Consider the following 20789-nt stretch of genomic DNA (forward strand, 5'->3'; position numbering starts at 1 on the left):
ACTAACTTTATTTAATTTTCGAAGCAGTAATAATTAGGTCAATGAGAGCAGCATGTTTGATGTGGTCTACATGGATTTTAGCAAGGCTTTTGACACAGTCTTACATGTCAGACTGATTTTTTTTTAAATAAAATATTCTTCGGAGGATGTGGACATGGTTTGCTCAGTCAGCATTCAATTCTCATCCTTAATTACCCTTCCTGGCAATTGGATACAACTGGTAGATTTGCTAGACCATACCAGAATGCAGTCAAGTGTTAACTACATCATTGAAGATTGTGGTAAAATTGTTGAGTGTTAAAATAGCGCTAGTCAATTAAAATTTCATTGAAGCCAAAGGGAAATGGCAAGTTGACTGCAACATTGGCTCAGAGGCAGGAGGCAACGGGTATGGCTGGACATTTGTCTATTGACAGGAAAGTGACAAGCTATATTGAATCTGGGGAATGTGAGGCAATACATGTGAAAAGGACAAGTCAGGGAAAGGAATAGACAATACAAGGTAAGACTCTGAAAAGTATAGAGGAATTGAGGGATTTGGAGAACATTTCCACAGATCCCTGAAGATAGAAAGACAGGTAGATAAGGTGGTCAAGAAGCAATGCAAGATTTGTTGGCTCAGTCATAGGGCATGGAATCAATGGGATCTTACCAGTGGATGGCTGTGCCAGTGGGAACTTAAGATCATTCCATTTAGGATGGCCAATCAGACTATATTTCAGGCAGGTACTTCACCAGGCAGCAGTGGGCCTTCTCTGGCATCAAGGAACACCCAGGGGTAGGTGAGGGAGAGGGAGGATCCATCTGCTAAGTGTTACCAGACAATCAGAAGCTAACTTATTGATCAGCTGTTGGGTAGAATCTTACAGGGCCCTGAGTGACATAGGTTAGGGAGAGATGTGTGGCAGAATCGGATGAATTCACTGAGACCCATCTCAATGTTGAGATTATCTTTCTCCATCGTATTTGTTTTCATAAATGGCAGGGTGAGGTTTTCACTGGGTAGTGGTGACATGCCAATTGATGAGGATTAATGCTTGGTAGGCACTTTGTTAACATCACAATTCACCCCTGTAATATTCAGAATCCTATTATGCAAAACAGTTGGACATTGGGTAAACTCAATGAGGAAAGCAGAACTACAAACAGGGTCCGAGACTGATTGGGGATGGCCCTTAATCTAGAAAGGGTCAGAGAGTCCTCATACTATCATTCACAGGCAGAGATGGCACACAGAGTACAGGGGCTCCATCATGGACAGTCATCCACTTGGGGCACTCACAATCAGCAATCTGTCCCAGACCTTCCCAGTCCGGGGAGTACTCAGCAGTCAGTCCTGTATGGCCAGCATCAGTGTCCAGGGGAACCGCGCATTGTTAGTTGGACAGCTGCAAACATATTGGTCAGTGCCTGTGGACTGACTGTTGATATTGGTCACAGGTCTAGAGCAAATACAGCCCTGGGAGTATGTTGTTGATATTACAGGAGTGTTTGAGGGAGGGAAAAGATACGGTGAGTACAGGGAATGTAGTTAGTGACTGTGACCGCCACCATGGTGTCCGCAGGGTGTGCATGCAGAACTAGGGTGGGCTGCATTAAGGTTTAATGCCAGGGTTTAGGAGGCAGGAAGGACAGTTGCAGACAAATTTCAATACAATGGGTCTCCATATTGGACACATGGGTGTTATTGGGCTAACAAGGTAATGTGAGGCAATAGGGACAGGAAGCCCTCTAGAGGGCATAATCTAGCAACTAGGCATGACCCAGTGCTGACAGGGTCCCGCATGATCTATGTTGCCAGCCATAACTTCCCCTTCTCTACAGACAAACTGCTACTATTCAATGGCTGGACCAATGCCCACGGTGGTGTGGCAGTTTGTTGGCCAAAAGTGTGCCATCCATGTTTGTTGGATGCCCTGACAATGCACCAAAAAACAGTGTGAAGCAGCCAAGTCCAAAACACAACACATTGGATATGAAATCATCCATCGTCCATTTGTTATGCATTCATAATAACGGTGGTTAAGGGTCAGATGCTGGTCAAAGGTGATTTACTACATGCTATTTGTGTTTGCAAATTGAACCCCAGCCACGGGGCATCTCAGGGTGGCATGGGGACCACATTAGGGACCTCAGTTTTTTGGCCCTGGCTCCACTTCCTGGGGATGAACAATGTGCAGTGCCAACACAAGCCTGGATCAGAGTCTAGGGGCTGTAGGAATGGGACACTGCTCAATCCCAGTGAATGGCTCCACCAGTGACAGGTGATCTGTTTGTAGCCTCTCAATCACACTCCCACAATGCATCAGGACAGCAACCAACACCAACTGTGCAAGGTCATACCACATCATTTCATCCCCCAAGATGGGGTCAGTGCTGCAGCAGGGCAGTAGGATTCAGGAACACACCTGGCATCGCCTGGGTGCATGGAGCCACTTACTGTCCACATCTGGCATTGAGAGGGCCGTATCATAACACTGCAGAGTTCACCAATAGGAAGGGGTTCAGTTCCTTTAATGTTCAGGTGATCTGACATCACCATTACCACTTCCTGGAGATATATGCGCCCACTACCCTGGCAGCTGCCCCCACTCTTACATCCTGGAGCACTCTTGTGTACCGGGTGTGTTTGGGGGGTCTGTGTGCCCTATAAGGCTGGTATTGGTGGGGGGTACCATGTCAGAGTAGGGCTACCTGCAGAGACCATGACTCATGGTGACATTTTGTAACTGCCTGACTGATATGAAGCACAAATACAATGCTGTTGATTCCTCAACCAGAGCCCTGGGGAGCAGACTTTGGGCATGCTGAAGATGTGGTTCCACTACTCAGACTGGTTTAGAGGTTCCCTCCAGTATAGTGCAGACAGAGCGTGCTGCATCATTCTGGTGTGCTGTGCTCTGCACAATTAGAGCAGGTAACAAGGCAAGCTCCTGGATCTACAGGAACTGGGTGAACATGAGCAGTTTTCTGATCAGGAGGATGAGGATGTTGTAGTGGAGGAAGCTGACATTCTCCATGACTGAACTCAGATGTGATGAGTGGTAGAAGCCAGACAGAACCTCATTGACACTTGTTTCTAAGAGACGAGAGCTGGGAGCAGCAGACGATTGGTGGCTGTTACATTTTTGGGCCATAATGCCTAAATCTAAATGGCAATGTAAGGATGCACATCAGCCTCTGTTGACATGGTTTCTGTTCCACTTTGCATTCTGTAAATAAAATAATAAATGCGTTTGGAATTCTTTGATTATTTTTCTGTTTGTCACATTCCCCGGCTAGACAATGATAAGCTGCAGGTCCACAGTGGGAATTGGGAACAGTGTAGTACTGCTTTGTGGGGTGTATGGATGAGATGTACCTGGGAACAGGTAAGTGTTTGTTTTTCTGAAGAAGGGTCCAGAACCAAAACGTCAGCTTTCTTCCTCCTCTGATGCTGCCTGGCCTGCTGTGTTCCTCCAGCTCCACACCTTGTTATCACAGACTCCAGCATCAGCAGTTCCTATTATCTCTAAGCGTTTGTTGTGGTGTTTAAACAGCAATGACAGCAAGAGAATGAGGTTGGATGTGTGACAGAGTGTCAGCATGATGTTTTGGCTACTGTACCATGACGTTGGTGGTGAGGGACAATGCCAGCCCTTGTCTAGGGTCACTTCAGCCTTTCACGGTTGGCACAGCTGCAAGGGATGCTGGCCTTTTTGTGGATGTCCACTGGGGTGCCAAGTTGTTATGGGAACGGTGGGTTGAAAGACAGGACAGAAATCAAATGCAGGAAATAGGGTCATGGTGTGTAATTAATGCGGTAAATTTGGCAAAATAAGGAAACAAACTCACTAGGCCTCATGGCAAAAACACACAAAAAATTTGACACAACCTGGATTTAGCCAACAAAATGGAGAATTTGTGGGAGCTGTTGTCAATAATATACTCACTTGAGGCCTTGGATCACAAGAGCCTCATGTATGAGTGAGCAATGATGGCACTGGGATTTTGGGGTGGGGGCATGGAAAAGGGTTATGGGTAGAGATCAGCAGCAGGCATTCACCTTTCTAATGCTGGCTCCCTCAATCAGGCACTAAATGCCTTTAAACAAGAGATCCCCCCATCGTTGGCTAGGTCACAGCTGCACTCTCAGGTTGACGTGAGAGATTGGATGGTTCAAGTTGGTCTGATGTACTTATTCCTCACTTAACAGCACAAAATCAAAATACCTGCTCATCATCACATTGCTATTTGTGCACAAATTGGCTTCGCCTTTCCCTATATTACAGCAGTGAATATTATTTTACCTTGTACAGCCACCTGCAGACTGAGATACCGCTCTGGATTCTCACTAACTGTGTGTCTGCACATATGCTATACCAGAGCCTGTTTACACATTATGCTGAAGTAAGGCTTTTCAACTCCTTATGCCTGTAGCACTTCTTTATTAACATCTAGTAATTTATTGAATACAGCTCTTTAGTAAATAAAAGAAAAGTAATGCTGGAAATTTGAACTCTTCTCCACAGATGTTGTCAGGCTTGTTGAGTTTCTTCAGCATTTTGTGTATTTGTTACAGCTTTCTGGTGTATTGTTCATGGAGTCACAGAGTCATATAGCATAGAAACAATCCCTTCGGTCCACCTTCCGTCAGGGCACAGCCTTAGAGTAAAGGGTAGACCTTTTAGAACAGAGATAAGGAGAAACTTCTTCAGCCAGAGAGTGGTGAATCTATGGAATTCACTGCTACAGAAGGCTGTGGAGGCCAGGTCATTGAATACATTTAGGACTGAGATAGATAGGTTCTTGGTTATCAAGGGGATCAAGGGTTACAGGGAGAAAGCAGGAGAATGGGGTTTGAGGATCTTATCAGCCATGATTGAATGGCGGAGCAGACTCGATGAGCCGAATGGCCTAATTTCTGCTCCTATGTCTTATGGTCTTATGTCTATGTCAACCAACAAACACCAAACCACTCCACTCCCATATGCCTGCATGTGGTCCATAACTGACTATTCTCTGACATTTTAAATGCTCATCCAGGTGTTTCTTGACTGTTATGAGAGTACCTGCCTCTGCCACCTTCTCAGGCAGCATGTTCCAAACTTCTACCACCCTCTGGGTAAAAAAATGTTTCCTCAGATCTCCACCAAAACAGTTGCTCCTCACGTTAAACTTATGCCCTTTGACACAGGGAAGAGATTCTGACGGTCTACTCTGCCTACACCTCTCCAAGGAAAGCAAACTCATCTTATCCAGTCTTTCCTCATAATTTGGGATTTTCTTGTCAAGCAAGATCTTGGTGAATCTCCTCTGCACCCTCTCCACTTCAATCACGTCCTTCTGATAGCACGGCGAGCAAACCTGCAGAAAGTATTCCATCTGTGGCCCAACTAATCTCATACAAATTGTAACAAGATTTCCCTGCTCCTATATTCTCAGAAGGCAATCATCCTGAATGCCTTCTTCACCACCCTGTCTAGCTATGCTGACAACTTAAGGGATCTCCGGGCTTGTACAGCAAGGTCCCTTTGTTCCTCAGTACTACCTAGGGACCTATCATTGACTCTGTATGTTCTTCTCTTATTAGACATCCCAAAATATACCACCTCACAAATATCAGCCATTGCTCTGCTCAGTTTCCCAGCTGTCCAATATCAGAATGCAGCCTGAGACCATCGTCCATCCTTGCTATCCTAATATTTCTGTCATCTGCAAATTTACTAATTATACCTTCCACATTCACATCCAAGTCATTAATGTACATAATAAGCAGCAAGGATCCCAACACCAGTCCCTGTGATACATCACTGGTCACAGGCTTCCAATTATAACAACAACCCTTCACCATCACTCCATGCCTCCTATTTGTAAGCCAGTTTTGGATTTGGTTTGCCAACTTGCCTTGGATCCCATGGGCTCTTACATTTTGGACCAGCCTTCCATGTGCGACCATGTCAATGGCCGTACTGAAGTCAATGTTAACCACATCAGCTGCTCTACCCCCATCAATATATTCAGACGCCTTTTCAAAAAAACTCAATTAATTTAGTCAGACAGGATCACCCTCTAACAAAAACATTCTGACTACCCCTGATCAATCCTTGCCTTTCCAAGTATTGATTACTCCTGTTCTTCAGAATTTTTTCCAATAATTTCCCTGATCTCAGACTAACTGATCTGTAATTACCCAGCTTATTGCTGCTGCCTCTGTGACGTATTGGAACCATATTAACTATCCCCTCTATCTTCATATGTTCATGCTAGACTGATGTCATCTCTCTTATTGGTGTCAGAATTGTGTGAACATAGTTTACATGAATTTCATGACGCAACAAAGACCTTTCGATAATATTTAATTGGAAATACCTTCAGATGAACTGCGCTGTATGAAAACGAGTCTTCCCTTCAGATAACCAAAGTCCCTCATCAATAATTCTGGTCTCTTGCCTCTGCAGCATTCTGTAACCCCAGACTGAGGCTTGAAAATTGTTGTGAACCTCAGGAGTGCTTTCAGAGCAGAATGGAATTATGGGGCTGCTGAGGGGGTACTGTGTGAATGAGGATCTGTTAGCGTAGTAGCCATTTCCACATTACAGCTCAGGACACCACAATGTCAGCTCGCCACCCTCCATGGGGTCCTGTTCTGATCAGCACTTTGGGAAGCCTTGCTCTGCAGCCTTTGCAGGACCTGGTGCTGTTTTCCAGATCCGGAGATTTTGAATAAGCTGTGAGCTACTCTGGGCTGCAACTGTGTTGCAGTGCTGTCCAATCTCCTGAGGAGGCAGACATGAGCCTTGCTCTGAGGGATGGAAAACAGCGTGAGGCAGGAGTTCATGCACTTGCAGGAATGTCAGGAGAGTTGCCACTCACAACAGAAGTTGCTCGGGCTGGATCAGTAGAAAGTAAGTGTGATCATGGGAATCTCATTTTAACCTTAACTCTACATTCCAGCATTAATCTTTCATCCCCTTGGTAATCAAGAATCTATCCAACTCTGCCTTAAAAACATTTACATATTCTACATCCTCTGCCTTATAAGGTTTTACATAGAACATAGAACAGTACAGGCCGTTCAGCCCACGATATTGTGCCGACTTATTATCCTACTCCAAGATCAAACTAACCTGCATACCCTACATTTCACTATCATCCATGTGCCTATCCAAGAGTCGCTTAAATGTCCCTAATGTATCTGACTCCACTACCACCGCTGGCAGCGCATTCCACGCACCCACCACTCTCTGTGTAAAGAACCTACCTCTGACATCTCCCCTATACCTTCCTCCAATCGCCTTAAAATTATGTCCCCTCGTAATAATCATTTCCGCCCTGGGAAAAAGTCTCTGGCTACCCACTCTACCTATGCCTCTCATCATCTTGTACACCTCTATCAAGTCACCTCTCATCCTTCTTCGCTCCAATATAAAGAGCCCTAGCTCCTTCAACCTTTCCTCATAAGACCTCCCCTCCAGTCTAGGCAGCATTCTGGTAAACTTCGTCTGCACCCTCTCCAAAGCTTTCACATCCTTCGTGGAATGAGGTGACCAGGACTGAACACAATATTCCAAGTGTGGTTCAACCAGGGTTTTATAGAGCTGCAGCATAACCTCACGGCTCTTAAACTCAATTTCCCTACTAATGAAAGCTAACACACCACACGCCTTCTTAACAACCCTATCAACTTGGGTAGCAACTATGAGGGTTCTATAGACGTGGACTCCAAGGTCCCCCTGTTCTCCCACACTGCCGAGAATCCTGCCATTAATCCTGTATTCTGCATTCAAATTTGACCTTCCAAAATGAATCACTTCACACTTTTCCGGGTTGAATTCCATCTGCCACTTCTTTGCCCAGCTCTGTATCCTGTCAATGTCCCGTTGCAACCTACAGCAGCCCTCCATGCTGTCCACAACTCCACCAACCTTCGTGTCATCGGCAAACTTACTAACCCACCCTTACACTTCCTCATTCAAGACATTTATAAAGATCACAAAGAGCAGAGGCCCCAGAACAGATCCCTGTGGAATACCACTGGTCACCGAGCTCCAGGCTGAATACTTTCCATCAACTACCACCCTCTGTCTTCTATTGGGCAGCCAATTCTGTATCCAGACAGTCAAATTTCCCCGAATTCCATGCCTCCTTACTTTCTGAATGAGCCTAACATGGGGAACCTTATCAAACACCTTGCTAAAATCCATATATACCACATCCACTGTAATACCTTCATCAATGTGTTTTGTCACATCCCCAAAGAATTCAATAAAGCTTGTGAGGCATGATCTGCCCCTCACAAAGCCATGCTGACTATTTCTAATCAAACTATGCTTTTCCAATTAATCATAAATACTGTCTGTCAGAATCCTCTCCAATAATTTGCCCACCACAGAAGTAATACTAACTGGTCTGTAATTCCCAGGGTTATCCCTATTCCCTTTCTTGAACAAGGGAATAACATTTGCCACCCTCCAATCATCTGTTACTACTCCAGTGGACAGTGAGGATGCATAGATCATTGTCTGGCCCAGGGGACTTATCTATCCTCATATTTTTCAAAATTTCTAGCACATCCTCCTTCCTAACATTAACCTGTTTGAGCATATCAGCCTGTTTCACGCTGTCCTCGCAAACGACAAGGTCCCCCTCACAAGTAAATACTGAAGCAATGTATTCATTAAGGACCTCCCCTACCTCCTCCGACTCCAGGCACAGTTCCCTCCATTATCCCTGATCGGCCCTACCCTCATTCTGGCCATCCTCTTATTCCTCACAAAAGTATAGACGCCTTAGGGTTTCCTTAATCCTACCCACCAAGGCTTTTTCATGCCCCTTTCTAGCTCTTCTAAGTCCATTCTTCAGTTCCTTCCTGGCTACCTTGTAGACCTCTAGAGCCCTGTCCGATTCTTGCTTCCTCAACCTTAAGTAAGCTTCCTTTTTCCTCTTGACTAGATGTTCCACATGTCTTATCATCCAAGGTTCCTTCACCTTACCATCCTTTCCTTGCCTCAGTGGGACAAACCTATCCAGCACTCGTAGCAATTGCTCCCTAAACAACCTCCACATTTCTGTTGTGCATTTTCCTGAGAACATCTGTTCCCAATTTATTCTCTGCAGTTCTTGCCTAATAGCATTGTAATTCCCCCTCCCCCAGTTAAACACTTCCCCATACGGTCTGCTCCTATCCCCTTCCATGACTATAATAAAAGTCAGGGAGTTGTGATCACTATCACCGAAATGCTCTCCCACCAAAAGATCTGACACCTGGCCTGGTTCGTTGCCAAGCACCAAATCCAATATGGCCTCCCCTCTTGTTGGCCTATCTACATACTGAGTCAGGAATCCTGCCTGGACACACCTGCCACTGCCTGAATACAGCAGTCCCTGTGTCCGTGTTTGCTCCTGCTCAGCCTTCGCTCAGCCGATTCCCAAGGCAAGTATTTTATACACAAACGTAACTTTTCGGCTGCCCCCCGGCTCGCTCTTTCATGGCTCCTGCCGCTGAAATGCTTTGCGTTTTGCTTTATTTTTTATGGAGGAGGCCAGAACAGTGTGCAGTGTCAGTTCCCAGGTGTGACAATGAGAGAATCTTATGGCACGTGCACAAAATATTGGTGTAAAGATTATCACTTTTGCCTGTATGTAACGTAATTTGTGGAGAAGTCTCAATGGATGGTTGAACAAAGGATTCAATGTCAAATCCTGTTAAAACCACTCTACTACACACTGTCATCCTTAAATGAATTGACAGCCAGATCTCAGGAGACAGAGTATAAGAAGTGGAACAGAACAGTTCGCAGGCTGCAGAAAGAAGACTCGGAGAAGAAAAATAGAGGTACTAATTCTTTAATTCAATAATAATCCAACTTAAAAGCTACTATACAATAATCAAATACCTTGAAGATGCAAAGTACTGTTCCTGTTATATGTAAACGATAAGTTCACGCAACCCTTTTATACTCAATGATTGTTTCAATTCAGCAACTGCTAGCAGTTATAACATGCAACATTAATTTTTCAAATTGTTTATTTGAGGCCATCTCAAACAAATAGTTACTCACTGACCGTCAAAGATGAGAAAATGGGATTAGCAATAAAGTTTCTTTGAAAGATCTTCACTATTAAGAATGCAATTGGATATCATAGAATAATGGAAATTTAATATTCCATTGTTTGTTATGTCCACAATAAATTTGTGAATATTTATTCAAGATCTTAATCAAGTGTTGAAGAATCCATCTGCCTGGAGGACAGAACTAAACATTTTGAATTAAGATTATCACATAGCATCTTAAGCAGGATATTCACCCTATGAGGTCTACTCTGCCATTCAATATAGATTTCCTACAGTGTGGCAGTAGGCCATTTGGCCCACATGGAGAACACGTAAACTTCATAGAGACTGTCACCAAAGGCTGGAATCAAATCCAGGTCCCTGGCACTGTCAGGCAGCAGTGCTAACCACTGAGCCACAACCAATTGAACACTTCAATGCCTTTTCTCCACTCCATCCCGACAACCCTGCACATCACAGGTAATCAGAAATCAAGCCTTTACCTTAAATATAAAAAGACTAAATTCCACAGCCCTCAGTGGTAGAGAATTCCAAAGGTTCACAACTCTCCGAGTATAAAAAAAATTCTCCTCTTCTTGGACCTAAGTAGCACCCTTTACTGGTAAATTGTGACCCCTGGTTTTAAGCTTCCCAACATCTTAGCTGCATCTACACTGCCTGTACCTTTCAGTATTCTACATGTTTCAATGAGAGCTCCTCTCATTCTTTGAAACTCTAGGGAATAAATATAGATTTGCACAATCTCTCTTTGTTGGACATTCTCATCATCTGGTAAACTTTTGTTGCACTCCCTGTCTTGCAATAACATCTTTCTTGAGAAAAGGAAACCAAAACTGCAGACATTACCCCATGTGTGGTTTAACCAAGCTCCTTTATATTGACTCAAGACTTCATTACTCCTATATTCAAATCCTCTTGTAATAAGGGCTAACATTCTGCTAGCCTTCCTAATAGCTAGTTGCACCTACAATTTATACTTCGGTGAATTATTGACAAGGACACCAGGCCCCTTGGTACATTTACACTTTCCAACCTGTTACCATTTAGACAATACTCAGCACATTTGCTTTACTACCTGCTGTAACTTATTGGGATGGTGTACTAGAATTCAAGTCTATTATACCTGGAGTCACCAAAAAAGTTAAAGGCTTCATAGAAGTAAGCAAAATTCTTCAGTTGACCTTTCCTTTAAACCAATGTTAATAAAATGAAGAGATCAGGTTTCTGTATTTTACAAGAATTACCATTTCTTACAAATAGATTGTAGCTACTGGTAATTAGTTATGAACTACTGACTTATAACTCTACCGGTTAAATTGTAATGCTTTCATAAAAGTCCACACAGATTGATGAAAAAAATGGGTGCTACAGTTGGAGGGAAAGACTGGGAAGGCAATTCATTGATCCTTGTCCACAAGGTAAGCTGAACTGATGCTTTTTGCTTGGTATGTATTGTTAATCCTCGACCTTCCTTCTCCAGGTACTTTCACTTGCTTAGAGGAAGCAAAGAATGATTGATTCAACTTATAAAGTCTTTGGCTTTCTGGTTAAAAGCCACAGCTTACAGCAACTGATGATGGGAAATAAGTTGACTTGAGGTGGTTTTATTACAGAGAAAGGACAGCATTTTGCTTTTCAAAGGTCCAATGCCTTCTGACATAAGCATAATGTTTCTGTTAGTTTCATTTGGGAACATGGTTGGCGTGAATGAGTTGCACCGAAGGGTCTGTTTCCATGCTGTACAACTCTATGATTCTATTCATACCCTCGGCTGTTCAGTTACATGACAGCCATGCACACAATTTTTGGCAGGCACAAGGCCTTTGTTATTGATAATGCCTCACTATTCCAAAGACCAAGCAGCTATTTAAAAAATGAAAGAATTGCGGATGCTGTGAATCAGGAACAAAAATTTGGACAAGAGTCCTCTCCCCTTCCCACAGACCCTTTGCCTAACTCCAATACTCTCCCTCCACCTGGACCCCTCCCTCCAGCCTATTACCTGCAAGCGATCTTTTCATTGAGAACTGTCGATGTCACATTAGTTGCCTCAATTTCGCTGCCCGTCTCACCAAATCCAACCTATCTCCCTCCAAACTGACTGCATTCTGACTGATCTCATTTCATCCGGTGATCTCCCCCTCTCTGCTTCCAAGCTAATAGTCCCCCAACCCCGCTCAGCTTGTTTCTACCTCCTGCCAAAAATCCACAAACAGGACAGTCCGGGCAGACCCATTGTTTCAGCCTGCTTATGCCCCACGGAACTCATCTCTTCCTACTTTGACTCAGTCTTCTCCGCCCTGGTCCAATCCCTATCCAAGTACGTCCATGATTCCTCGATGCCTCACGCCGGTTTCAAAACTTCCAGTTTACCAGCTCCAGCCACCTCCTCTTTACCATGGACGTGCAATCCCTTTACATGTCCATTCCCCAACAGGACTGTCTTAGGGCTCTCCACTTCTTCGTGGAGCAAAGACCTGAACCATCCCCACCCACCACCACACTCCTCCGCTTGGCCAAGCTTGTCCTCACTCTCAACAAATTCTCTTTCAACTCTTCTCATTTCCTTCAGGTAAGAGGGGTTGCCATGGGTACCCACATGGGCCCTAGTTATGCCTGTCTCTTCATGGGGTACGTGAAAGATTCCTTGTTCCAGTCCTATTCCAGCCCTCATCCACAACTAGTTCTCTGATGCATTGACGATATCATCGGTGCTGCTTCCCTCTCTTGTCTGGAATTGGAAAACTTCATCAATTTTGCTTCCAATTTCCACCCTGCCCTCACTATCACCTAGTCTATCTCTGACTCCTCCCTTCCCTTCCTTGACATTTCTATTTCCATTTCTGGGGATAGACTGGCCACTAATATCCATTATAAACCCACTGACTCCCACAGCTACCTGGACTGTATATCCTCACACGCCACTTCCTGTAAAGACTCCATCCCATTCTCTCAGTTCCTCCGTCTCCGTCACATATGTTCAGATGAGGCCAACTTCGACAAGGGAGCCTCCAAAAAGTCCACCTTCTTCCTCAACCAAGGATTCCCCAGCTCCTTTGTTGACAAGGCCCTCAACCAGGCCCGACCCATCACCTGCACTTCCGCCCTCACCCCTTCTCTTCCCTCCCGCAAATAAGGGTTCCCCTTATCCTCACCTACCATCCCACCACCATCCACATCCAGAAGATCATCAGACGCCATTTCCGCCACTTCCAGCAACATGCCACCACCGGACACATATTCCCCTCCCCTCCCTTGTCCACTTTCCGCAGGGACCGTTCCCTCCGGTACACCCTGGTCCACACTTCCTTCACCCCCAACACCCTCCCACAGCCCTCCGGCACTTTCCCCTGTAACCAGCAAAGGTGCAACACCTGCGCATTTACCTCCTCCCTCCCCAGTATCCAAGGGCCCAAACATACCTTCCAGGTGAAGCAACACTTCACCTGCACTTCCCAGAATCTAATCTACTGCATTCGCTGCTCACAATGCGGTCTCCTCTACATTGGGGAAACGAAGCGTAGACTTGGCGACCGCTTCGCAGAACGTCTATGTTCTGCTTGCAAAAAAGACCCTGAACTGTTGCCTGCCACTTCAACACACCACCCTGCTCCCTGGCCAACAGCTCTGTCTCAGGCTTGCTGCAGTGTTCCAGTGAAGCCCAATGCAAGTTGGAGGAACAACACCTCATTTTCCACTTGGCGACCCTACAGCACTCAGGACTCCATATTGAGTTCAATAATTTTAGGGCCTAAACTCTCCTATGTCCCAGCCCCCCACCCCACACATCAGTCCTTGTTACCACATAGCCAGCCATTACACACCCCCTGTTGTTAGTCACTAACAGTCCCCATTAACAACTATTCCCCCTCCCAGCCTGATCGTTAGCAACTCCTTTGACTGTCCAACTGTCTTTCTCTTTCTTCGGGCTCTATCCTATCGTTTACTCCCTACCCCACCCACCTCCCTATTTTCTGCATATAAACTGACATTTTCTCAGCCACCATCAGTTCTGAGGAAGGGTCACTGGACCCGAAACGTTAACTCTGATTTTCTCTTCACAGATGCTGCCAGACCTGCTGGGCTTTTCTAGCAACTTTGTTTTTGACCAAGCAGCTATTTGTTGCCAGCTGAATCCCATGGTATACATACAGCCTATCCAGTTTATCTGCAACTAAACATGCCACCATTGCTTGAAAAAACAACAAAGTAAACATAATTGACAATGAGTGTCAGGTAACTTGCTTTTAAAACATGCAGTAATCCTTTTTACAATCATTGATTCTCAAATTAATCACAGTTTAGACCACAATGAAAAATATAGAAAAATAAAAAAAAGTGTGGCGTTTATATACCAAAGTGGATAACATCACTTTTTTTCCACATTATATTCCATCGGCCATTTACTTGCTCATTCACGAAGCCTATCCAAATTCTCTTGAAACCACTTTACTTTTTCCTCACAACATACCTAGTTTTGTATCATTCATATACAGGTACTTCTGCCATAACGCGTGTTTCGTTAATGTGAATTGGCTGTAACGCGATTGATGAAGAGTGGATGCTGTTTGGATAATGTGAACTTTCTGCTGTTTCAGTATAGTGATCTTCTGTAGCAATTTCCCTACAATGCGATTTTCTATGGCGATTTTCTATAGTGCAATTTTCTATAGCACGAGGTCACACAAGAATGCAACTATCACATTATAGGAGAACGACCTGTGTTACATTTTGTCGGACCTCCACATCATTGGTGTATATTGTAAACAATTGTGGAAAAAGTACTGATCCTTGTGGTACCCCATTAGTTACAGCCTGCCAACAGGAGAATTGCCTAGTTATTCTTACTGCCTGTTTTCTGTCTCTTAACCAATCATTAATTCACGGTAGTACATTACAACGTTGTGCTTCAATTTTTCTAATGGGCCTCCTCTGAGGGACTTTATCAAATACTTCTGAAAATCTAACTATTGGTTAAACGTATACATTCTAAATCTTGGTTCAAGTCCCAACCGACCCAGACATATGCTGTAACATCAAAATCAAAAACCGTGGATGTTGGAAATCAGAAATAGAAATTGATGGAAAAAATCCTACAGGTAAGATAGATCACAATGTGTGGAGCAGGATGAACACAGCAGGCCAAGCAGCATCAGAGGAGCAGGAAAGCTGAGTTTCGGGTCTGAAGAAGGAACATCAGCTTTCCTGCTCCTCTGATGCTGCCTGGCCTGCTGTGCTCCTCCAGCTCCACACCTTGTTATCTCAGACTCCAGCATCGGCAGTTCTCTATCTCTACAGCTAACATGTTTGAGCAGGTGGATACAAAGTACTGTTACTTTTACATTGATTAACTCTCTTTCAAAAAACTTCATCAATCACAATTTTCCATTCACAAATCTATACTGACTCTAGCCAATCTGATCATTATCATCGAAATGTATGTTTATTCCATCCTTTACAATAGATTCCAGTATTTTCCCTATGACTGATGTAAAGATTGCAGGTCTGTAGTTCCTCATTTTCTCTCTCACTCCCTTCTTAAATAGGAGGGTAACATTTCTGCCGTATAATCACAAGAATCACTCCATAATGCATAGAATTTTGAAAGATAATGACCAATGTATCGATCAGTTCTATAGTCACCTCTTTCAACACTCTGAGATGAAGACCATCAGGTCCTGAGGATTTATCATCTTCAAGCCCCATTAATTTCTCCAGTGCGACCTTCCTACTAATTTTAATTTATTTCAACTCCTCATTCTCTCTAACCACCTGGATCACCACTTCTGGGAGATTCCTTGCATCTTCCTCAGTGAAAACAGACGCAAAGTAATTATTTAGCCTCTCTGCCATTTCTCTGTTCCCCATTATGAATCCTCCTGACTCTGTCTTTAATGGATCCTCATTTGTTTTATCCTTTTTTATGTATCTATCGAAGCTTTTATACTGTAGGTACCCTTAACATCCAAAGACTGTAGCAGTTCAATAACACAGCGTACCACCATCTTCTACAGAGCAATTAGAAATGAACACTAAGTGTTAGCCTAGCCAGTGATATCCACATTCTTTGAACGAATAAAAAAAAATCAGCCCGAGTACAATTCTTCATTGAGTTGGAGGCATAGGACTTCATTAATCTCTGTTGTGCTGACAATTTCATCAGTCACTATGACCCAGATGAAGCACAGGAAGGCCAGAATAATTATATTTTATGTTCTTGATTTTCTCAATGCCCTGAGAGTGATTGACCTCGCAAAACTATGATACTAATGTCTTTACAAAGTGGGAGCACCATGACTGAAGAGATTTCTAATCAATAAACATGCTACTGTGCTCCCTCTGCAACTATTGCTCGCTGTTTGTTTCCTCTAAATTTCAAGTGTGTTATTATCTTCTGGCTTATGTACCATCCATAAATTACAACATTCTGAGCTCCTTTAAATGCATGTTTTCCTTTAGGACAACTTTCCTAACCAGTCCTCATGGATATCTTGCAGTTTGGCCAGCTTCTATTGGTGTTAGTTTTCACATCATAACTTCCTCAGTATGTGTCTGAATGTCATTTTATAGGCAAAATGTTCTGAATGGACCTTTATAGTGTCTAGTTACATCAATATTAAGCTTATTATACATCACTCTAGGATCAGAACCTCCTCGTTCTTTTGGGCCTCAACAGTGAGTTCAGCCACTTTAACCAAAATTTCTGCTACTAGTATTCTTACCTCCACTGCACCCAACTTTAATTCCTTTCTCATTTTCCCTTCACCTTTTAAATGGTAACTCGGTTTCTCTCTCCACAGATGCTCCTTGACCTGCTGAGTTTAAAACCTGTTCTGCTTTCATTCAGATTTCTGGCAACTGCTTCATGTTGAATTTGTTTGCCTGAAAAAGCCAGGCCTGAAATATCCAAACTCCGTTTGGATATATCTCGTTGCGAAACAATCATTTAGGCTTAAAATGTCCCATGAGAAGGGAGTAATTTGAAAAGTGTCACAGTGCAACCCACTCACCAAAATTAAAGGGACATCATCAAAAGGGACAATATTTTTGAATTTCACCATTTGTGTGATGGTTTGTAAAGTTGAGGCTGCAAGAGGCTTTTGCGCTAATGAAATGACAATGTTACAAGAGAATGTTGTTAACCAGAACAAAGTTGTTACTATTTTTGGATTTTACTGATTAGTTTTGTGACACACATTGACCGTTACTACAGGACAGCACAACAGTTTATTCTTGAGACTGCCCATGGTTTGAAAATGCTACTGAAGTTTAATAGACCTCCTGGTAATGCGGTTCAAAATTGTCTTTTTAATTTATCATCAGAATCCAGGTTATTACCAGCAAAGCCAGTAGTGGTCGCTTATCTTTAACAGTTCTTGAGAAGGAGATATTGAGCCGTCCTTGTGACACTGCAGTCTGAGCGGTGAAGTTAAACTCACAGAGCTGTCAGTTCTAGGACTTGGTCCACCATAAGTGAGGAAATGGCAAAGGTGTCTTCAAGTCAGGATGTGCATGGCTGGGAGAAAAAATTACAGGGGGTGCAGTTCTCATGCAGTGCCTTGCTTAGCATTCTGGATGGAAAGGGAATGAATTAGAAGATGCTGTCAAAGGAGCCTAGGCAAGTTGCTGCAGTGCCTGTTGTATGTATACATTCCTTGAGTGTGTTTGGAGAGAGTCAATGTTTAAGATAGTTCATAGGATGCCAATTTAGTTTTATCCTGAATGATATCAAGTTTCTAAAGCATTATTGCAGTCATTCACCTTACCTTTGATGCAGCTGGTACACAGGAATTGAGGAGTTAGAAATTAAATTGCTATCTGCAGAATTCCCATCCTCTGACCTGCTCATGCATGATCAAGAGTAGACTGACGGGATGATAATTCATTGGATTGCAATGGGCCTGCTTTTCATCGACCTGAAATATGTGTGCAATGTTTTCACTTTATCAGGTAGATGCCAGTGTTGCAGTTGTTTTGGAACAGCTTTGCTAGTTCTGGAGCACGACTCTTTAGGAAATTTATAGATGGTATCTATCCAATGGTTTCAGATATTTCTTGACTTCATATGAAGGTAATCAAATTGAGTGAAGACTGTTCTCTGTGATAATGGTGACCTTTAAAATTGCATTCTTAGCTGATGATGTTTGCACAAGCTTCAGCTTTGTCTCCTACACTCACGGACGAAGTCCGTCATCAATGATGATGGGGATTTCCAAAAAGCCTCATCCTCTACAAGTGTCCATTAAAATTTGGAAAAAGCAGGGCTTCAGAGCTTTGATATGATCCATTGAATGTGGGATTTCTCAGCTCTGTTTACAACCTTTTTTTTTGCTTATTGTGCATATAGTTCTATGTTGCAGCTTTACCAGTTCTGTACTTATTTTTAGGTGCACCTGGTTCTACTGTGGGCAAGCTCTCCTTCAATACTCGTTGGACCAGGATTGATCTCTAGCTTGGTGGGAATGGTACAGTAAAGGTATATGGCTGTAAATGGTAGTGGAATGTAATTCACTTACTGCTGTTGGTGATGCATTTTCAACCAGGAAACGAGGTTCAGAAAAATTCTGCAAATCCATACCATCCCATGTGAGGCTAGAAAGGTTCTTGAAAGCCTAACTGGATATTTTATAAACATTTTATACTTGTGACATCTGATTTTTGTCTCCCCACATGTAATTTATGTCTACTTTACTCAGAATAACAGAAGCATCTTGGGGTGCTTGCCTACTGATCCCTGCAATGGCAGAGCAGGTTAACAAGATAGTTGAGATGACACAAAGGGCATTTGCCTTTGTCAATCGTAGCATAGATTGTAGGAGCAGGGAGCTATGTTGGAGTTGTAGAGGACTTTGGTTCAGCCACAGCTGGAGTTCTGATTGCTATGGAGAGGGTGCAGAAGAGATTCATCAAGACTTTGCCTGGACTGGAGCAGTTGGGCTATGAAGAGAGACTGGATTAGCTCGGGTTGTTTTCTTCAGCGCAGAGAAGGTTGAGAGGGGGAGTTGACTGAAATGTTTAAGGTTATTAGGGGCATGTGCAGAGTGGATAGAAAGTAGCCGTTCCCCTTAGTTGAAGAGTCAATATCAAAGGAGCATGATTTTAAGGTGAAAGGCAGGAGATTTAGAGTGGATTTGAAGAACATTTTTTTCTGTTGGAAAGGTAGTCGAGATGGGAATCCTTGGATGAGAACTTGAAGTATCATGAAATCATGACTATGGGCAAACTGCTGGAAAGTGGGACCTGTGGAGATGTAGAGTAGTTTTTTGTCGATGTAGACTTGATGAGTTGAAGGATCTCTTCTGTACTGTGTGATTCTATGTCTCTTTGACCATCTATGATCATAATCGCTATCTGATGAATTACATTCAGTCAAGTGCCTCTGTAGATTAGAGTCCAACTTTGTCTTCACCAAATATCTTTAGAACCATACACTCCAGTACAAGGTGTTGTCTCAAATCATGTTGTGCTCACAGCCCTGGATATTAGAGCCATGGCCAATATGTTTGAGCCTGTGGGAAGATCACCAGTTATACTCTTGTGCAGTTAACTCTGAAACTGTTCATAAATTAGTCCTCTGTTGCTCTCTTACAATTGACATCTCCACTTAACCACAGAACTGCGATAAAGAAGCCATCATTTCCGAAATGCCTCGTGCTGGTTCTCAGAATCCCAGCCTCTTTCACTGCAGTTTGGTCTGATGGGCAGTCTGGATTGATTATTCCTGCCTGCAGAGAACATATACATTTTAATAAAGGTTTTAACATCAGGCAGTTGCTTCTAATAAAACTCAGTGATGGCTGACAATATTAGTCTGAAATCTCTGAGGCATTCAATTATGAGAAAAAAAATCATAATTCCCTTAAAAGTCATCCAATAGGATCCATTTGTGTGTTTGTATTGCTCATGTGGGTCAGCGAATTATGATTATGATGCTACAGATGCTGCCTGTGAACTACTTTTGGGCTTGTAGACTGGATCACACCAATCATGTTATCTAAATAATTTTTAAAATAAATGCCATTGGTCTGGAGATGTCTGCAGCACAGTAAAAGACCCTTTGGCCACCGAGTCTGCACCAGACAAAATAAAGCACTTTTTAAAATTCATTTGTGAGATGTGGGCGTCGCTGGCTGGCCAGCATTTCTTGCCCGTCCCTAGTTGCCCCTTGAGAAGGTGGTGGTGAGCTGCCTTCTTGAACTGCTGCAGTCGTCCTGCTGTGGGTTGACCCACAATGCCATTAGGGAGGGAATTCCAGGATTTTGACTCAGCGACAGTGAAGGAACACCAATATATTTCCAAGTCAGGATGGTGAGTAGTTTGGAGGAGTCTTGAATGCGTTGCTGTTCCCATGAATCTGCTGCCCTTGTCCTTCTGGATGGAAATAGGGTCATAGGTATGGAAGGCGCTGTCGAAGGATCTTTGGTGTATTTCTGCAGTGTATCCTGTAGATAGTACACATTGCTGTTACTGAGCATCAGTGGTGGAGGGTGTGGATGTGGTGCCAATCAAGGGGGCTGCTTTGTCCTAGATGGTGTCAAGCCTCTTGAGTGTTGTTGGGGCTGTACTTATCCAGGCAAGTGGGTTAATTATTATTTATTCCAATCATAATTAATTATTCATCTTAATTAATCTTATTAATCTTAATTAATTATTAATTATTCCAATCCCATTTTCCAGCACTTCTATTGTATGTTTTGACATCACAAATATACATCTAAATACTTCTTTAATG

This window comes from Rhincodon typus, chromosome 19 (assembly GCF_021869965.1).
Source record: "Rhincodon typus isolate 14 chromosome 19, sRhiTyp1.1, whole genome shotgun sequence".
Lineage (NCBI taxonomy): Eukaryota > Metazoa > Chordata > Chondrichthyes > Orectolobiformes > Rhincodontidae > Rhincodon > Rhincodon typus.